At 48.5% G+C, this 17,915-nt stretch overlaps 1 long non-coding RNA gene across 2 annotated transcripts; it reads left to right on the forward strand.

The window, feature by feature from the left end:
- The first annotated feature begins 9,599 nt into the window (after window positions 1-9,599).
- Window positions 9,600-12,695, forward strand: LOC120660826. Of its 2 annotated transcripts, none has more exons than XR_005669745.1 (7): window positions 9,600-9,856; window positions 9,947-10,099; window positions 10,218-10,328; window positions 10,433-10,508; window positions 10,782-10,948; window positions 11,035-11,504; window positions 12,114-12,695. It is a non-coding gene; the product is annotated as an uncharacterized LOC120660826 (long non-coding RNA). The 2 variants fall into 2 exon arrangements; XR_005669746.1 differs by having other exon boundaries at window positions 9,607-9,856; window positions 11,420-11,504.
- Window positions 12,696-17,915: the final 5,220 nt, after the last annotated feature.

Here is a 17,915-nt window from a genome sequence, read left to right on the forward strand (position 1 = left end):
CGACAATTATGCCAATTTGAGATATGTAGAAATGATTTTTGTTTTTATACGGTAATTAATTACAGATGGACCGGCAATGGATGCACGGCAGCAGGAGCACCTCGGCGTGGATTCAGGGTTTAGATTCTTTTCTCAAGACGGCAATGGCAAATAGGTTGCCAAAGGGTTTAATATGTTGTCCATGCAGTGTTTGTGAAAACAAAAAATAATTTTGGAAAAGAGATACTCTATAGAATCATCTGGCCTTGAATGGTTTCATGAGTAACTATACCCTTTGGACCAAGCACGATGAATTTAGAGTTATGATGGAAGATAATGAAGAAGATGGCGATGGTGATAACAACCTTCCAGATTGGGCATTTGTTCATGAAGCAAGTGACTTTAAGATGAACCAATGAACAAGGGTGAAGCAAATGTTGCACAAGAGGAGCCACCTGACGAGCTAGGTCAGTCGTTGCTTGATGCACAAAAAGACAGTGAGACTGTGAATGAGGCATTAATGTTCGAGAAGATGATGGAGAATCACAAAAGGCCGTTGTTCCCTAGTTGCAAACCGGAGCAGAAGAAGTTGGGTACCACGCTGGAGATGCTGAAATGTAAGGCAACTAATGGTGTCACCGATAAGGGATTTGGTGAGCTATTAAAGATTGTATAGAGCATGCTTCCAGAGGGTAATGAATTGACATCAACAACATATGAAGCTAAAAAGATGGTTTGCCCTCTTGGATTGGACGTGCATAAGATTCACACATGTCCTAACGACTGCATCCTGTATCGCGGCAAATACGAGAACTTGGAAGCGTGTCCTGTTTGCAGTACATTGCGGTATAAGATCAGACGATATGATCCAGGTGATGTTGATGGGCAGGCGGTAAAGAAGAGAGTTCCCGCAAAGTTGGTGTGGTACTTCCCTATAATACCACGTCTGAAGCGTTTTTTCAAAAACAAGGATAATGCTAAGTTGATGCGGTGGCACAAAGAAGACTGTAAGGAGGATCACATGATCAGACACTCAGCAGATGGGTCTCAGTGGAGAAACCTTAACCGAGAGTATCCTGAATTTGACGACCCAAGGAATGTTGAAACATTAAATTACAAAAAAATAATCAAGTAATTTGCGAACTGATTACATCATTGTATAGGCTATTACCGATTTTTTTTGAATATTTTTGCATGAATCAAAATGAAATGTTTTTGATTTATTACGAATAACTGAAGCATAGTAACATATAAACCCTATAAGCTACACATAATTGGAAATGGTAGCATATTTGTTAATTAACTTCGATTACTATTGTTAGTGTGTAGATTAACAATATGCTAAAAAATTAAGGTATCAAGTTTTGTTATATTATTCTAATTATTAAGCCTATTACGAATACATTTGTGTTATATTATTGTAAATATTAAAAATTTAGGGTGAAATGGAATTGGCACAGCCAATTTTGGATTCCCGCTAGGTGGTGCAGGTTAGTGCCGGCTGGTAAACCTAGCCGGCACTAACTGGCGCACGTTAGTGCCGGCCGGGCTCTCCAGCCGGCACTAACCTTGCCACTCTGCCCCCAAAAACACAGAGATCCAGCCCATTCCGCCTACACTTCGCCCAAACGCGCAGATCGACGTGTTGCCGTGCCGCTCGAGCCGCCGCCGTCCTCGTCTTGTCCTCTGCCGTGCCGCCGCCACTGCCGCTGTCCCCGGCCGCGGCCTCGTTGCCCCGACTTTCCGACCCCGACGCCACCGCGACCCGACGCGTCGCCCGGCCCCGACCGGCCCCGACGCCGCCGCCCCGAACCCTACGCCACACGCCCTACCCCGACGCCTCGACCCCGACGCCGCCCCGACCCGACACCGCCCTACCCCGACGCGTTCCCGGCCGGCCCCGCCCCGACGCCGCCCTCGTCTCGTCCCCCGCCTTCCCGGCCGGCCCGCTGCCCGGGACCTCGTCTTCTCACCGCGCGCCGCCGCCGCATACCCGGCCGCGTGTGGGCCTCCGGCTGGCCCTCGCCCGTGTGCGCCGGCCGCCAAGCGTCATCTCGTCGACCTCCCCGCCCCGGCAGTACGCCTGCCGGCCGGCCTCCCTCGACGTCCCCCGCGCGCTGATTTCGTTCCCGGCGCCCCCCCCCCCCCGCCGCGCCCTGCCCCCGACGTCCTAGCTGCCCCGGCTGCCCTTGACGCGCGCCCGGCTGCTCGTCGTCAATCATCCTGGCTCAGGTATATGTTGGATGTTGATGAATTGAATTTACTTCGACCAAAAAACTAAAATCCATATTGAGTTTATCAAAATATTGCTTTGTGACAATTACTCAAATTTATTTCATAATCTTGACTAGGAATTAGGTGTAAAATTGCAATAATCACTGGTGAGGATCAATCTAGAGACAACTTGTTCTATTGCAATGATGGTAGAAGCTTGTTCTATTGCAATGGTGGTAGAAGCTTGTTCTATTGCAATTTATTTCAATCTAGCAATGGTGGTAGAAGCTTGTTCTATTGCAATGATATTTCAAACTTAGAGACAACTTCATGGAGTCCATTTTGGAATAATAGCACACCTAAACATCCATACCTGGTGAGGATCATTGCTGCCGGAATTTTCTCTGAATTGGACTGTATATGAAGAACCTGCACATCGAATAAAAAGATAAATGAGTTGAATATATTTAGCATTCTGACATACTCACTACAGGAAACGGGTCCTTTGCCGTGTGCCTAGGCACACGGCAAAGGCCAAAATACCCAAAGCAAACCATTTGCCGTGTGTTGCACACGGCAAAAGACACACGGCAAATAGGCGTCGGCAAATAGGACTTTTGCCGTGTGCCATTTATCGGGCACACGGCAAAGAGTTTGTCGAGTGTCAAAAAAAACACATGGCATAAATGTTTTCAGAAAACTGATTTAAAAATAGAAAATAAAAAAAATTAATTCGAAGAGGACCCCACCGGCCAGCCACAGCCCATTCCACCAAAGTCACAACTCGCAACCAATTTTCGTGCATAACGGGATCGACGGGTTTCGAACCCGCAACCTCCCCCTTACATCTAATCTTCTCTACCACTACACCACACACTCAGTTGTGTCTATACTTTATTTTCTTTCCCCATATACTATACTAAATCGAGTCTAAATTGCTTGTTTGAGACCCTAAACGAATTCAAATTAAAAAGTTGTCATCTACAAAGTTTCATAACTTTTCGAGATCTACAACTTTCGTTTTGGAAGTTTCTTCATCCGAGATTGTTTACGAAATTTGAAGTTCACTTTGCCGTGTGCCTTGATCTGGCACACGGCAAACCTTTTTTTATTTTTTTGTTTCCTTCTATTTTTGTTCTTTTTGTTTCCTTCTTCTTTTATTCTTCCAAATTGATTACCATGCACTTTGAATATACTTATCAAATTTACTCAACTATATATATTTAATTCTTCTACTCATATTATTGCATTATGTTATGCAGTTATAGTTCAAAATTCAATTTATATAAATTCTATAATTGCACTTGATACATTAAAATTATCAAGTGGTTCCAAAAAATTACCAAAATTTTACACGAAACAATATATATTGTCTATTGGCTATAGAAAAATTTTTGAAGTCAAACCCAAATTTGATCGTCACTTCCACTCCAAACCTAACCGCATCCTTCTCAACCCTCTGATTCTTCTTCGCAGATGTTTCCAATTGTAAGCATTATACGTGACAAAATTGCGAAACCCACTCAAATTTTTACCGCAACCTCCACATATGGTATCATGAGATATTGACAAATCTCATAATTTTCAGACTTCAATTGAGTTTTTTAGAATTCTAAAATCATTCAAGCACAATTTGTGATCGTATTTTCTGGACAAGATGTTTGCAATTTCTTTTCATTTGATAGGTAAGGCCTCAAACTATATTAAATAACATGAATATCATTTTTAATTATTTTATTATATTATTTGAATCACTTACGGTTCAAATTTGACTTGATTCAAAAAATTGCTTGAAATGTAATTAATTAGTTAAATATAACAAATAAATACAAAAATGTATCAAATTTTAACATGGAGTACCACATGTTGTATGTGAAGTGTAGAAAAAGTTTCGATGTGAGAAGACAAATTTTTTTTTATTACTTTGCCGTGTGCCAAAATAAAACACACGGCAAAGTATTCTTTGCCATGTGCCAAAAATAAGCACACGGCAAAGCATGACTTTGCCGTGTGCTTTGATTTTGCCGTGTGTTTTCTTGAGCACACTCGGCAAAATTTATGTGTTGCCGTGTGCACGTGAATTTGCACTCGGCAAACCTTGGCGCACACGGCAAAAATGAGGTTTCCGGTAGTGACTATTGCACTATTCCAAGAGACATTCTTGATGCAAATAGTTGTAACGCAAGCTCTATTCGGAACTGATGGCTAACTGAACCCAGAGTTTACCGTGCAGTACATGGTGATAAGAATTTGAATTTATAGACAGCTGTATTGTCATAGGATAGACACGTGGAAATATGTTTAAATGGCTAAGTTAGTTTATAATCATAGTTCTAGGCAAAGTTACTCCATACTCTATAATCTTAGTTCTAGGCGGTGTGTCTTCCTTTTTTACTAGCAGTGAGAACAGAAAGAAAACAGCAGAGCTGTCCCTCTGGATGTTCACAGCCCATTCACTGTAAATAAAGATTAAAGAAAACAAGAAGCTTAATATCTTAGTAAGTCAGTGACATATTTTTTTTTACAAAGAATGGGGTACTTACAATAATCTGGTCAAGTCAGCATGTCCTGTACCAACATATTTAGCTTGAAGATGCTCAAGCTGAGAGTTTATGTTGAACCTATCGCTAGCCTTTGAAATAGTAAATTGAGTTAGAAATACTGCAGTCAAATGGAAATGCTTACATCGATATCACTTGGGGATAGATAGAACCGTTTTCCCAAACATGCAATTATGTAAACGAAAGAACTCTGACCCTACTAAATGATCAATGCCACTTGGATGAAACAGCCTCAGATATACGAGTAAATGTCGGGGACAAAGTGCAGGGTGAACCTCAGCGAGGTCGCGGTGGCCTGCCCCTCACATGTATATGCACAATTTTCATTGGATATTGCTTTGTATTTGTAAGTATCTAGGCCCTCTAGGTATGTTTCGGTGATTAATGACAACCATTATTGTGACTAATGAGTTTGTGCAGCTGAATGAATCATTACCGCTCATTTGGCCATATGTCAAAAGAGGCCCCTCAATTTTATTATTCAAAAAGACGATCTCGGTATTCAACTCAAATATATATCAAGACTAAGGATCTTTCTAGTCCTAAGTGTCGTAAGGTTGAGAAGGACACTTAGGTTAGTATAGGTTTTATAGTTTTGTAGTGATCGCACTATTAAGAGGGGTTAAGGCCAAGTAACTTGAGCATGGACATGGTCAATTGAAAATGGATTCACACTATGGTCACTCAGGTTCTAAGAAGTTCAAATAAGTGGTTTTCAACTTATATCTCAAGAATATTTGGATTTCATTCAAAACTCAAATCAGAAAAAGTCTATACACCGGTTTAACCGACGACTCCAAATTTCTATACGTCAGTTAAACGAAGTCAGCAGAGTCTGGACAAGTCAATACACCGGTTAAACCGACGTGTTTTAAATTAACGTCGGTGCATTGGTCCAGAGTTGGTTTTTCCAGGGTATTTCAAGTTCTATACGTCGGTGAGATGGTTTTTCCAGGGATTTTAGAAGTTGTACTCACCGGTTAAACCGACGATGGATTTGAGTTAACGTCGGTGCAGTTGTCCAGAGACTTGGTTTTTCAGTTGATCAGTAGACAACTACACTCACTGGTTAAACCGATGATACGTCGGTTAATCTGCCCAAGTTGTAACGGCTAGTTTTCAGAAAGGGCAGTTTACGTTCATCGGTTAAACCGACTCTGACTATTGGAGGATCGTCGGATTAACCGATACTACGCAGTTTTCTGTCAGCTTTTCTCCAACGGCTCTATTCGTGTGAGCTGCCTATATATACCCCTCCAATGGGTCATTTTGCACTCTCTTGACACCAGGCAACATTCATACACTCATATATTTGTTGAGAGCCATCTTGAGCTTCATCTTCCACACATTTGTTCATTCAATCATTCAAGAAGCAAGACTAAGGACTTGAGTAGAGAGAAACTTGTGTGATCGGTTCTTGCTCAAGTGAAGGCCCTAGCTTATTACTCTTGGTGATTGGCAGCACCTAGGCGATCTTGGTGATTGAAGGTGTTTCTTCCGGAGCTTGTCAAGAATTGTGGGAGCCCGAAGAAGTTTGTACGTGGCTTGAGCTCCACCACGCCGGGATGGTGAATGGAGACTCTTAGTGAGCGCCCTCGTCTCGGTGACTTGGGAGGTGACAAGACTCTTAGTGAGTGTCACAACGTGGATTAGGAGTGTGTGCCAACACATCGACACCACGGAAAAAAATTCGGTTGTCTCTTGCCCACTCTTTACTTTTAAGCACTTACTTTCATGCAATTATTCATGTGCTTGACCTTAGAGATCATAACTTAGCTCTACCTTGCTTAGTTTCATATCTTGTTATATCCTTTATAGCTCGTGTAGTTTGTTTAGTTAGCCGGTTGGTGAATTGAGCCTTACTAGTGTTGCATAGGTTAAGGTTGATTTACCTTGTTTTAGAAATTTGAAAAAGGCCCAATTTACCCCCCTCTTGGTCCATTGATCCTTACAGTATTCGGATTGAGGAGCACAAGGTCTGGGTGTACGACTCGTTAAGGCAAGATAAATCAAAGTACCAAGATCTCATCGAGGTGATAAATACTGCATGGACTCGCTACCTCCGCAAACACATAGCCTTGAAAGGTGAAATCAAGCATCTTCGTTGGCTGACTGATTTTCCGATATGAATATATTCTCGCTACTAGTGTCATTCGTAATAAACATCAGGAAAATTCTATATCGTAACTCACATTTGCCCATAGTGTTGGAGACAGGACCAAGAAAACAACTTATGTGGATACTACGTATGCGAGTGGATCAACAACTATGCAAGTGAAAAAGGGCAAATGACACCAGATGCATTCAATGTACGTGAGGACAATCATATCTGCGCATTATTTTAATTCATTATTTTTCATTCTCAAGTTTTTATCTAAAAATGTGACAGCGTTGGAGGATGAAAGAAGAACTCATTGAAATGGCTCGGGTCAGAGCGATTCAAGAAGCTATGTGCGGATTCCTGCTTGATGAAGTCATAAATCCTAAGGGCGAATTTTATGGCAATCTCCGTACAAGCGTCGCCAAAGAAAATCCGACGATGACGAAGCTGATGCATTACTATAGTTGATGCTTAATTATTTGTAATATCTCAAATACTTTTGAACTTCTAAGTGTTCCATATATGAACTCTATATGTATGTACATATATTATATATATAATATTATATTAGTGTGATACATCCTAATATTAATGTGCAATACGTTACTAATACGGTCCTAATATTAGTGTGCAATATGGTACTAATATGATCCTAATATTAGTTTGCAATACGGTCCTAATACGATATAAATACGCATAGCAATTTGTATAAAAACAGAAAGAAAACAAAAAAAAAGAAAAACATTTAGTGCCGGCCAGTAATACCAGCCGGCACTAAAGTGGATGTCTGGGCGGGCGTGGCAACGCACGTTAGTGCCGGTTAGAGTAGCCGTCACTAATGTGTTGTCACGTTAGTGCCGGCCATTTGGTGCCGGTCACAGGGACCGGCACTAACAGGTCATGTGACCGGCACTAATAAATCATTCTCCAACAGTGGTTATTATGCTCTGTGGCGCCAAAAGTACAAAGGCATACGCACATGTCTCGGTTCAAGGAACAACAGTAACAGCCGCGCGAGCACAGACAAGGGTGTAGTATATGTAGCCGTGTTTAGTTTCACGCGCAAAAAATTTTGTGTTGGAATTTTATTAACTTGAAGTATTAAATGAAGTATTTTTACAAAATTTTTTACACAGATGGGTTGTAAATCGCGAGACGAATCATGATGCTAATTAATCCGTGATTAATTAATAATTAGCGGATGGTTACTGTAGCATCATTGTTGCAAATCATGGATTAAGTAGGCTCATTAGATTCGTCTCGCGATTTACAGACCATTTATGCAAAATGTTTTGTAAATAGACTTCATTTAGTACTCTATGCATGTGTCGAAACATTTAATGTAATATTTTTTTGCGTTTATGAGATTTATGAGGTGTGATTTAAACGGGGGCTAAGTGTGTCGTCGATCGCCGTGTGAATGTGATCTCACGCGGCGCGGCCGAGTCGATCATGGACCTGTCGCGACGCCGCCGGCGGGGTGCCGCTCGGTCCGGACAGGCCGATGATCGAACGATTTCCGTGACGTCCCGGTGTGATCGATGAACACATGATCGGATCTTCCTGTTCAGCGCGCCTGCGGTACGCTATCCCGTCCCGGAGCACTGCGACGACCGGATGCCTGCATGACCTGACGCGGCGATGGAACGGCGCATTGTCAGCGTGTGATCTCGATAGATACCGCAAGCTAGCTGTTGGAGCGGGACGCGACGGAGGATTAGGGCCCGGCGCATGACCGTACTCCACAGGATGTCACGATCGAACGGATCAGGATCACCCCTGCCGCGACCTTGTTCTCCTTGGCGCAGCTCTGTATCAGAATAGTTAAAACCTACCCCGCTTTGCTGCTCCCTCCGCGCTTCACGCCGAAAGCGGGACGCGTGTCGATTTTCCGCGGGCACTGTACATTTTGCACAAAACCCCTCCAATTTTATAAACATTACAAATAAACACAGAGCCTCCAGATGCACAGTACCCGCGTTCATATATTTTTCGATTGGATCCCCAAACTAATGTTTATTTGCATACAAAGAAGAAAAAAATCGAGCACTGCTATCTTCGCAAAAATCCCCCCGAAGCATTTTTTCACTTAAGCCCTCCCGCAACCCCGAACCCTACCCCCTCTCCCCGCCGCCCTCTCCTGCTCCCCGGCTCCCCGCCGTCGCCCTCTCTCTCTCTCTCCCTCGACGCTGCCCCCCTCCCTGGCTCCCCTTCTCCCTCTCCACCTGCCTTCGCCGCCACTCCTGCTCTCCGCTGCCGCCACCGACTCCCACGGGATCCACGCCGCCCCTCTCCCCAGTCCCGCGCGCCTCCTCTCTCTCTCTATCTCTCTCTACCCTAGCGGCGCCTCCCTATCTTCTCTCTCCCGGCGGCACCCCTCCGCGCGGCATGGGCCGGTGTGGATCCGGTGCCTTCTTCCCGGCGGCACCCCTCCCCATCCCTCATCCCTCCGCGCGGCACGGGCCGGCGTGGATCCGGGGCCTTCTTCCCGGCGGTGCCCCTCAACCCTCCACGCGACATGGGCCGGCGGAGATCCGACGGGCCTGCTCGCGGAGCGGCTGGCAGCGGTTGCACCGCGCACGCGAAGAGGAGGAGGAGAAGGAGAGGGAGGAAGAGACCGCCGTGTGCCCAGGTCGGCCCGCGCCCCCTCCCTCCCTTTCTGGTACAGAAGATGAGCATGGTGCGGTCGTTGGGCGGCGCCATCTTGCGGAGCTCGGCCTCGGCCTCCAGCTCCCGTTGCTCGTCCCCGAGCTCGAAGGGGCGAGCCCCCGCGGCCGCGAGCATCGCCAATCGCGCGGCTTGCCTGGGGCAGCGATCCTGGTAGTGGAGAGATCTCAGCGACCCAGGGCGTCATTCCATGCCATGCGATACAGGCGCTACAGAAGTGCAGAGAGGAAGCCGTGGTGGCTGTGGACCTCAGGATGGCGGCCGTGGAGAGGATGTTGGCATTGGCGGCGCAGTGCGTCGCGACGGCGAAAAAGGACCGGCCGTCGATACAGCGGTGATCCCTTGCTCTAAACTACTTAACTACATCTCTGCACACAACACAATATTAGCTACTGGTTAAAATCATGTGCAATCTTTGCTACAGACTAAACGAGCAGTACAAGGGGGTTAAAATAAAACCTGCAGGAGGTGAGATTCCTCCTTCTATCTTTGCGTTATGTTCCCTGCAGGCAACATGACCCTGGAGATGAGATTCTTGCTGCAGATGGCGTTTTCCACTTCTAACTAGCAGCCCCAGGTCTCGCTCTCAGTTTGTTGCGGCATCTTCTTGGGATTTTCGTACCTGTTCCCTCTCTGATGCAGGATCGTCACTAGGTTGGATTCTAAACTCAAATTTATTCTGATTATGATTGCAGGAACCCACCAAAGCAATGTTTTGCAATCATGATAAGCAGATGGAGCAAGCCTATGAGGACTTACTGAATTCGTCAAAGCAGACTCTGGCTAGCATGATGGAACTGCAGGAGGTTCAGTTAGCTGCATATATTATTTTTTCCTTTCAATCCTATGGTATTTGCTCAATATGATTAAAGGTTTTCTTATGGTATTTAACACCTGAAACTACCTATAGGCTTTGCTGGAGAATAACCAGGCTGTAAAGGATGCCAATGGTATCCATCCAGTTTTTATTGTACTGACAAACTGTGGTATGCCATCTATATTTGTTCATAATTCTTGACTTGATTCCAGAAATTTCTTCTGCCTCCAATTTTATCATAGCTGCTATAAAGTGAACTTCAAAAAAGTATTCAACAATTTTCTGCGCTAAATTTGTCATGCAAAATATGTCAGCAGCAAATTCCCATATTTTGTTTCATTGGTTTTATTTTCATTTGTACATTCTTTCATTGACAAATACAAATCAATTGAAATCATTTATATTAAGGCTTCATGCCTTTTTTGTGGTTCACATACAAAAGTAGGCACCGGTGCCAAAGGACAGATGGGCGGCCTTGAGTTGCAGCTTCTTGACGGCTAAGCGGAGCTGCTGGCCAATGGCGGGCAAGAGATCGTGCAATCCCCATACAGGCAGCCGCAGTTGACGCCCCCTCGCTAACTCTCTCGTGTGGAGTCCAATAATGCCAAGGTAAGCATGAATCATCGTAATCTGTTTGTTCCAATGGTTTGGATGCTATTTAGCTGATTATGTTATTCTACAGTTTGTTCTCCCAGATAAACCTGATCTTCAAGACTTGAAGTATTTCTTGAAGTTTCAAGTGCCTCTACAATGGGCACCTATGTTCAATGAGCTTGTCCTTATAATTTTTTAGAGATGCTTTTTGCTATTTTCTGGATGCTTCTGATGACTATAATTTTGGTGCCAACATAGGATCCTCATCCAAATATTAGTATTTTTTTGGTAATGTGTGTCTGTACCTTAGCTATCCCATTTGATCATATTTCGGACAATAGCAGGAACTTGTTTGTCAATTTATTCTTGCCTTAAGACTTAATGTTAGTTTGTTCACTAGAAAATATATCGTCACATGCTGTAACATGTCACAAATAATGATGATTTAATGATCCCAAGTTTGACTGTTAGACAATCTGATCTCAGTGACTTGGAAGCTTCACGGGCTTCTTTTCCTCAACAATTCAAGAGCATTAGCTTTGCTGTTTGGGATGTCGGCTGCCAGGACAAGGTAAGAATAAGACCTTTTTATTTGGATGACGATACTTTTGATAGCATGCTGTTTGGTGTTGCCAATTTCATGTGTGATATGGCAATATGCAATGTAGAACTCACACAATAGGGAATGACTTGTCTTTGTCTTGAGATGTTTGATATATTTTAGTTGTTGCCATGAATGATTCAGAGTATAAATGCAGGTTGAATTCATTCTCCTATTAGGAACATACGAGTCTAGCATAAACATTAGCAGCTTTATGATAGTTTACTTTTAGCATGTCATTGTTTTTGTCTGGAGGCATCTATGTTTTTTAATAGACCCGGTCCCTGTAGAGGCAATACTCTCTTAACCACGTCCTGCTTCTTTTCATGATTACTGTTTTCCTCTTTTGGCTGATGTTCCTGTGCCACAGGCTGAGAAAGTCAATAAGAAAGAGCAAGTTTTGCCCCTTTACATTATCTGAGCAAGCTTTTACATTTGATATTATTAGATTCACCGCGGAGTAGCTATAGCACTTTTTATAGATTGCATCATATGTAGTTTGCAAAATGAGACTCCTTTCTAATGCAAGATGGCACTTGAAATAATTTTTTTTGCAACCTTTTTTATTTCCTTTACAAGGGGAGCCTTGGCGCAGTGGTAAAGCTGATGCCTTGTGACCATGAGGTCACGGGTTCAAGTCCTGGTACCAGCCTCTTGCAGAAATGCAGGGAAAAGCTACATACAAAAAGACCCAAGTGGTCGGACCCTTGACCCTCTGCTCAAGCGGGAGCTACATGCACTGGGTTGCCCCCCCCCCCTTTTTTTTATTTCCTTTCGGATTGGAGGCTGCATTGACATTTGTATAGACCTGTAGCACAGTAGCACTACTTGAAATTGTGTTTCGGTTGTAACTTCTCAATGGGTTACATGGTTTGCTTTTTCTATGGCATCTTCATTATGCAGCAATCTCATGGATTTCTGCTACCCTAAAGTGCAGTACAAACCTGAAGCAATTTGCTGGTATAAAATTCCAAGTTGCATGCACAAACAGGAATTAGGGAAGTGGTTTTTATTTGACAGTGATATATTTGATGACTAGCATGCACAATGTAATCAAAATCAGAGCATTTTACTCTTGAGACGTCACTGATTAGGAATTCTAGAATGTTAATGTATTCTTCTGTTCTACGAGCAAATTAACGTGTTCAGTTTGAACTCCAATTGTTAGAATGTTGATTCCAGAAATTGGCTTCTTTCCAGTTGCAGTTGGTATATGTTGTTGTATAACAAAACTCATAAAGGATTATGCATATTTTAATGTCTATTGAAATCTACATTCGTCTCTATTATGATGGTCATTGGTAGGGCGCGCAACGCGCGCCTGATGTTCTAGTACCAGTAAAGCCAGACCGGCGCCCAGGGAGCCCATCCTGCAGCAGCCCTGCCGCCGCGCTCAGCCTTTGCACGATTGATGCGCAACAGCAACAGGCAGGTGGGGAGAGACGAGAGAGGGGCCGGCCGCGGCCCGCCCCCCCGGCGGCCATGCCGCCGGCCACGGGCACGCAGACGACGTGCAGAAGGGGGACCCTCGGTTAGCACGGCGGATAACGGGAGTCGCCCCTGCTTGGAAGACTGGTCAGTAGGGAGTGGGAAGCCTTTATACGTGGCGGATCGGATCGGAGGCCGGTGTCCGAGGTGCGTGCATGCAAGTGGTGCTACACTGGTACTGCCCCGGGCTGATCGTGATCTTGCACTGCGTGTCGTCTGATCTCTCTCATGCCAGGTACCGTGCAGACTGGTCTCTGGCCGCCCATGGCCATTAGTCAATGGTTTGCCTGGTAGGAGAACGTACGACGGGGAGTAACGCGGACCTTCGATCCGCTGCCGACGTTCGGTGAGGGACTGAGGGCCTGGGGGAAGTTATGGCGGCAAAGGCCAATGTCAGCCGCGCGCACGGCGAGCGAGCGATCCTCAGGACCTGTGGGACCGGCAGTCCCGTGCTTTACTTGATCGTATAGTTGTTGTGAAGTTCTCGTAGAGGACCGCGCATGTACGTATAGTGTACATGTACGGTAGAACTTGCTCCCAGGACGACACGAGTGCACGCGGACGGGCCCGTCCCCGCGGCGCGCTGGGCCGCCTGAGCCGAAGGAATCCCCCGGAGCCCAAGCAGAAAAAACAAAGCAAGCCCCAGTGGCGCCGGGCCCGCTTGGCGTCGAGTGCCCCCACACCCCCACTTCCCCCCATCATCCCTGCGCGGGCCCGCAGGTCGGCGTCGGGCCGACAGCGCCCCAGGCGCAATGATTAGTACGGTCGCCTCCTTTGCCGCCGGCCTCACGGCTTCCGCCCGGGCCCGCCGGCGGGCCCCGCAATTATTTCCCCGTGATTGCCCTTGGCCCGGCCCACCGCCCACCATCACCAGCGATCGGCCGCCTCCTTTGCCGCCGGGTCCGGGGCGCAGCATGGTCATGGTTTCTCCGCTCCTGTCCCCTAGGGAATCCGATGGCGTGCGTGGTGCCGTACGTACGTGGTCCACGCTGCCGGCCGGCTGGCGGTGAAGGCTTACCGCCTCCGCCCTCCGGCCAACGCCAAGCACTGCTAGGTTCTAGTTAGCTTGTTCCGAGTTGATCGCCATCGTGACAAACAAGAGGGAAGTCCCGATGCAAGAAGCAGATCTGAGTACCTGATAGCGACGAAGCGTCGACCTGGCCCGACCGATCGGTCACCGCCATGCGCATGGCGCCGCCCGCTTGCCCAGCCCCAGCCCGGTGACGACGGAGGGCGAGGCAAGGTTGCCGCCGTGAGGGCGGGCCGGCGAGCATGATGATATTGGCCCTCGTCATTCGCCGGATCGAGGCGCGCGGCATGGCCTGGCCGGTCGTCGGGGAGAATTATTGGGAGGCCCAAGGACAAAAGGACGTGTACGTGCTGCTGCAGAGAGAGGCGCATGCATGCCTGATCTGCTGACCGGCATGCACACCCCGTTGCCCTTGCCCGCCGCGCGCGACCTCTGATTCCTCGCGTCGTTGTGTGGTTAGGGGGTGTTCAGCTGATCTGAAAGCCGGCTAATTTTGGCTGATTTAATAGTATTCTGTGAGAGAAAACAAATCGAAACAAGCCGAATCAAGCCGGGACAAGACAAGCGAACAGGGCCTAATTTTACGACGACCGAACGGCCGCGTCGCGTGATTATATCCTTATCCCGCACCTGACCAGCCTGCAGCCTCGTGGGCTAGCTGTTACTGCTAGAGATCGATCAAACGTCGTCCTGCTTGCCTGTTGGCTTGCATGGCATGTACGGCCGCGTGATGATTGCACCCACGAAACCCGGCCGGCACTCCATTTTGCCCCATCATGCACACTGCAGCATGGTCGTGATCGATTTGTCAGCAGAGCACAGGCAGAGTTGGAGCACCCGCTTGGCATGCAAAATGCATGGCCGCGCGCCCCCCGCGAGCAAAAACAGTTTGACTTTGGAAACGTACGGTTACCAAATAAACTAGATTGCTGGAAAAATTGAGCGAGCAAGCATGCTTGCTCAAGCAGCAAGCATGACCAGGAAAAATCGATCATGGGGAGAGCACGCACGCAATCACTTTAACCACAGCGCCCTGCATGCCGTGAGCTACGGGGGCTCCTATACATCTTGTGTAAGATGGTTAAGCAAATCATCTATAAAGCCCATTAAAACCCAGTTGATGTTGAATTAGCATTTTGAAAATGTTGAATGAGTATTTTGAAAATGTTGAATCAGTGTTTAGAAAATGTTAAACTCAATTTTTTCCCACCTTCTTCTCCGGCGCCGGCAACGAGCGGCGGGCAGCGGCGCCGGAGCTCCGGCGGGCCAGCACAGGAGCACGTCGCCGGCGCGTGGCGTAGCTCCGGCGCCCAGCCGGTGGCAGTGCTCCCGCAGCAGGCACGACGAGGACGCACGCGAGGAGGCCGCGGTGCGGCGCGCGCAGCAGCGGCAGTCGCGGCGAGAGGCAGGCGCATCGGCGGCGGGGGCGGGGCACGCGGAAGCAGCAGGCGAGGAGCGGCGGCGGGCGGTGGTCGGTGCGCAGGCGGCGACGGGCATGAGCAGTGGCGCGGGATAGAGAGAGAGGGAGGTTGGGGGGTGTGAGGAAGATAGGGTTTGGGATGTGTGGATCCAACGGTTGTTATTTGTTTGCACGAATCTCAAACACTGGAAGGTGGGGAAGAAAAAATCTTTCGGAAGATATATAGGTTTGGCGCCTGAGCTACCGCACCCCCATCTAGAGGTGGTAAAGGGCCCAACATTTTGAACTATAAAATTTAAGAGCCGGAGCCTAAAAAGGTCGGACTCTAATCTTATACAATTTTAAACTAAAAAATTAATAATCTTGTTGGGACGTGAAGAGTCCACTCCCGGCCCCATCCCCGGCCCGCGCGCGGTGGCGCTTGCTCCCGTGAACGTCAGGATGCAGTAGTGTGCTCGAGCAGGCGAGCAGCAGCGTGAAACAGCACCTGAGCCGGCCATCCGCAGCAAGGAAGTTCCACTCGCCATCATGGCCCTAATGATGCCCTGATGGACCGGGCCGGGCGGCGCGGCGAGAAAAGCCTGACGATGTGGATCCACGCAGCCATATGCAGCGCGGAATGACGATGGCCGATGGGCATGCAAGCAACGCCACGACCACGTCGCTCCAAGCCTGCGCCATCATGTAATCATCATGGCTACAGGTGGTATATGCATGCTCGATCTCCTACCAGATGTGTTGGGGCAGATGAAATGAATCAGGGCCAGGGCCTTCCAAAATTTACGGTTTAATTCCCTCTTTTCAAAAAGATTTAGAGTTTAATTCCATGATCTCGTTATTTTTGTCACCGCATCTAAGTGTTACGCATAGCGTTGTGAAACAAAACGCTCTCAATGTACTAGCTCCTATGAAACAAAAAAATATGAACTAGATGAAACTAGCTCCTATCTCTTGCGCTCTCCCTTCTCTCACACACACTCTCGATCCTTCCCTCCCTCCCTCTGGATTAATCACTATATGGATCGGTATGTCTTTATCTTAGATCTTATTTGGAAGGGCTCTCAATTGCTTCAGCTCCATGCTACAGTACCAAAAAAATGACTCATCAAAATGAAAATTACTAGTTTTATCGGCTCAGCACTTATTTGGAGGTGAATGAGAAAATTCGTTTTAAGTTATAATGAAAATCTGTGGCGCCTATAGTTGTCCATGCAGCCCGCAGCCCGACAGCCCGCCTGATAGCACGGTTTTTTGTCCCGGCCCAAACCCGGCCCGGCCCGCTCCCCGTCGTGCCCGGGCTTGGGCCGTCACCCCAGCCCGTGGGCTGGCACGGCCCGGCACGGATTAACAGGCTGGCCCGTTGGCGGCCCGCTACCTCGGCCCAACAGACACCACCCCCTCCCTCCGCCTCTTCCACTCCCCCTCCCCCCCTCTCCTCAGTCATTCCCCGACAACGACACCAGCACGGCAGCGCCTCCGACGCCTCCATCCCCCCACCTCCGACGCCTCCCTCCCTCCATCCTCTCCTCCAGTCAACCTTAGACGCTCGCGGCTCGCCCGCTTCGGAGCTCCCTTCCCTCCCTGAGCTCCCTCCATCCTCCCTCCGTCTCCGCGCATCCGCGGGCCGAGGCTCCGCCCCTCCCTCTGGCAGAGCAGTAGATCCAACCGGCAGAGTTGCAGATCCAGGCATCCGGCCGGCTCTTCGGCCGATCTGGCCTAGGTTAGTGCGACCGGCGCGACGAAAGCTAGCGGGCATGGCGGCGGCAAGCGAGGCGAGGCAGCGGGCGCGGCGATGACTGGATGGGCGGCGGCGGCGACTGGCGGACATGGCCGGTGGTGTGGCTGCGTCGACCGGTGCCTGGCGGGCATGGCCGGTCGCGCGGCATCGATGGGCGCGGCCGCGCGGGGTCCGACCGGTGGGCGCAGCAAATGTGGCCGGCCGGCGGACGCCGGCGTGCGGGCTGCGGACGGCACGAGCACGACGGCGGCCTGCAGGCTTTTTGGGCCGGCCCGGCACGAAATAGGCCCATGTGCCCGTGCCTAGGCCGTCGGCGTAGCCCGTGGGCTGACCCGGCACGGCCCGTTAAGTAATAGGGCCGGGCCAGGCACGGCCCGGAGGTGACCGGGCCAGGGCGGCCTCGGACTCGGGATGGGCCGGGCGGCCCGGATGGACATCTATAGTGGCGCCTCAAGATTAGAATGGACCGGGTCGACCCACTGGGTCACTGGCTCGACAGATAATAGTAAGGTCAATGGGCCACCGGCCACCGGGTCGGCATCAAATGAGAAATGGTCCATTTAGGGTGGATAGGGTCGATCTGATGGGTGGATAGGGTCGACCCGTGGCGTGACACTCCCCCCGCGACCCCATCCACAAGTGTGCATGCGCCGCCAGGCTCCTCCACTTTGGCACAGAGGTGAGTGAGTAGGCGGCAGCGGGCGC

This window comes from Panicum virgatum, chromosome 2N, assembly GCF_016808335.1.
Source record: "Panicum virgatum strain AP13 chromosome 2N, P.virgatum_v5, whole genome shotgun sequence".
NCBI lineage: Eukaryota > Viridiplantae > Streptophyta > Magnoliopsida > Poales > Poaceae > Panicum > Panicum virgatum.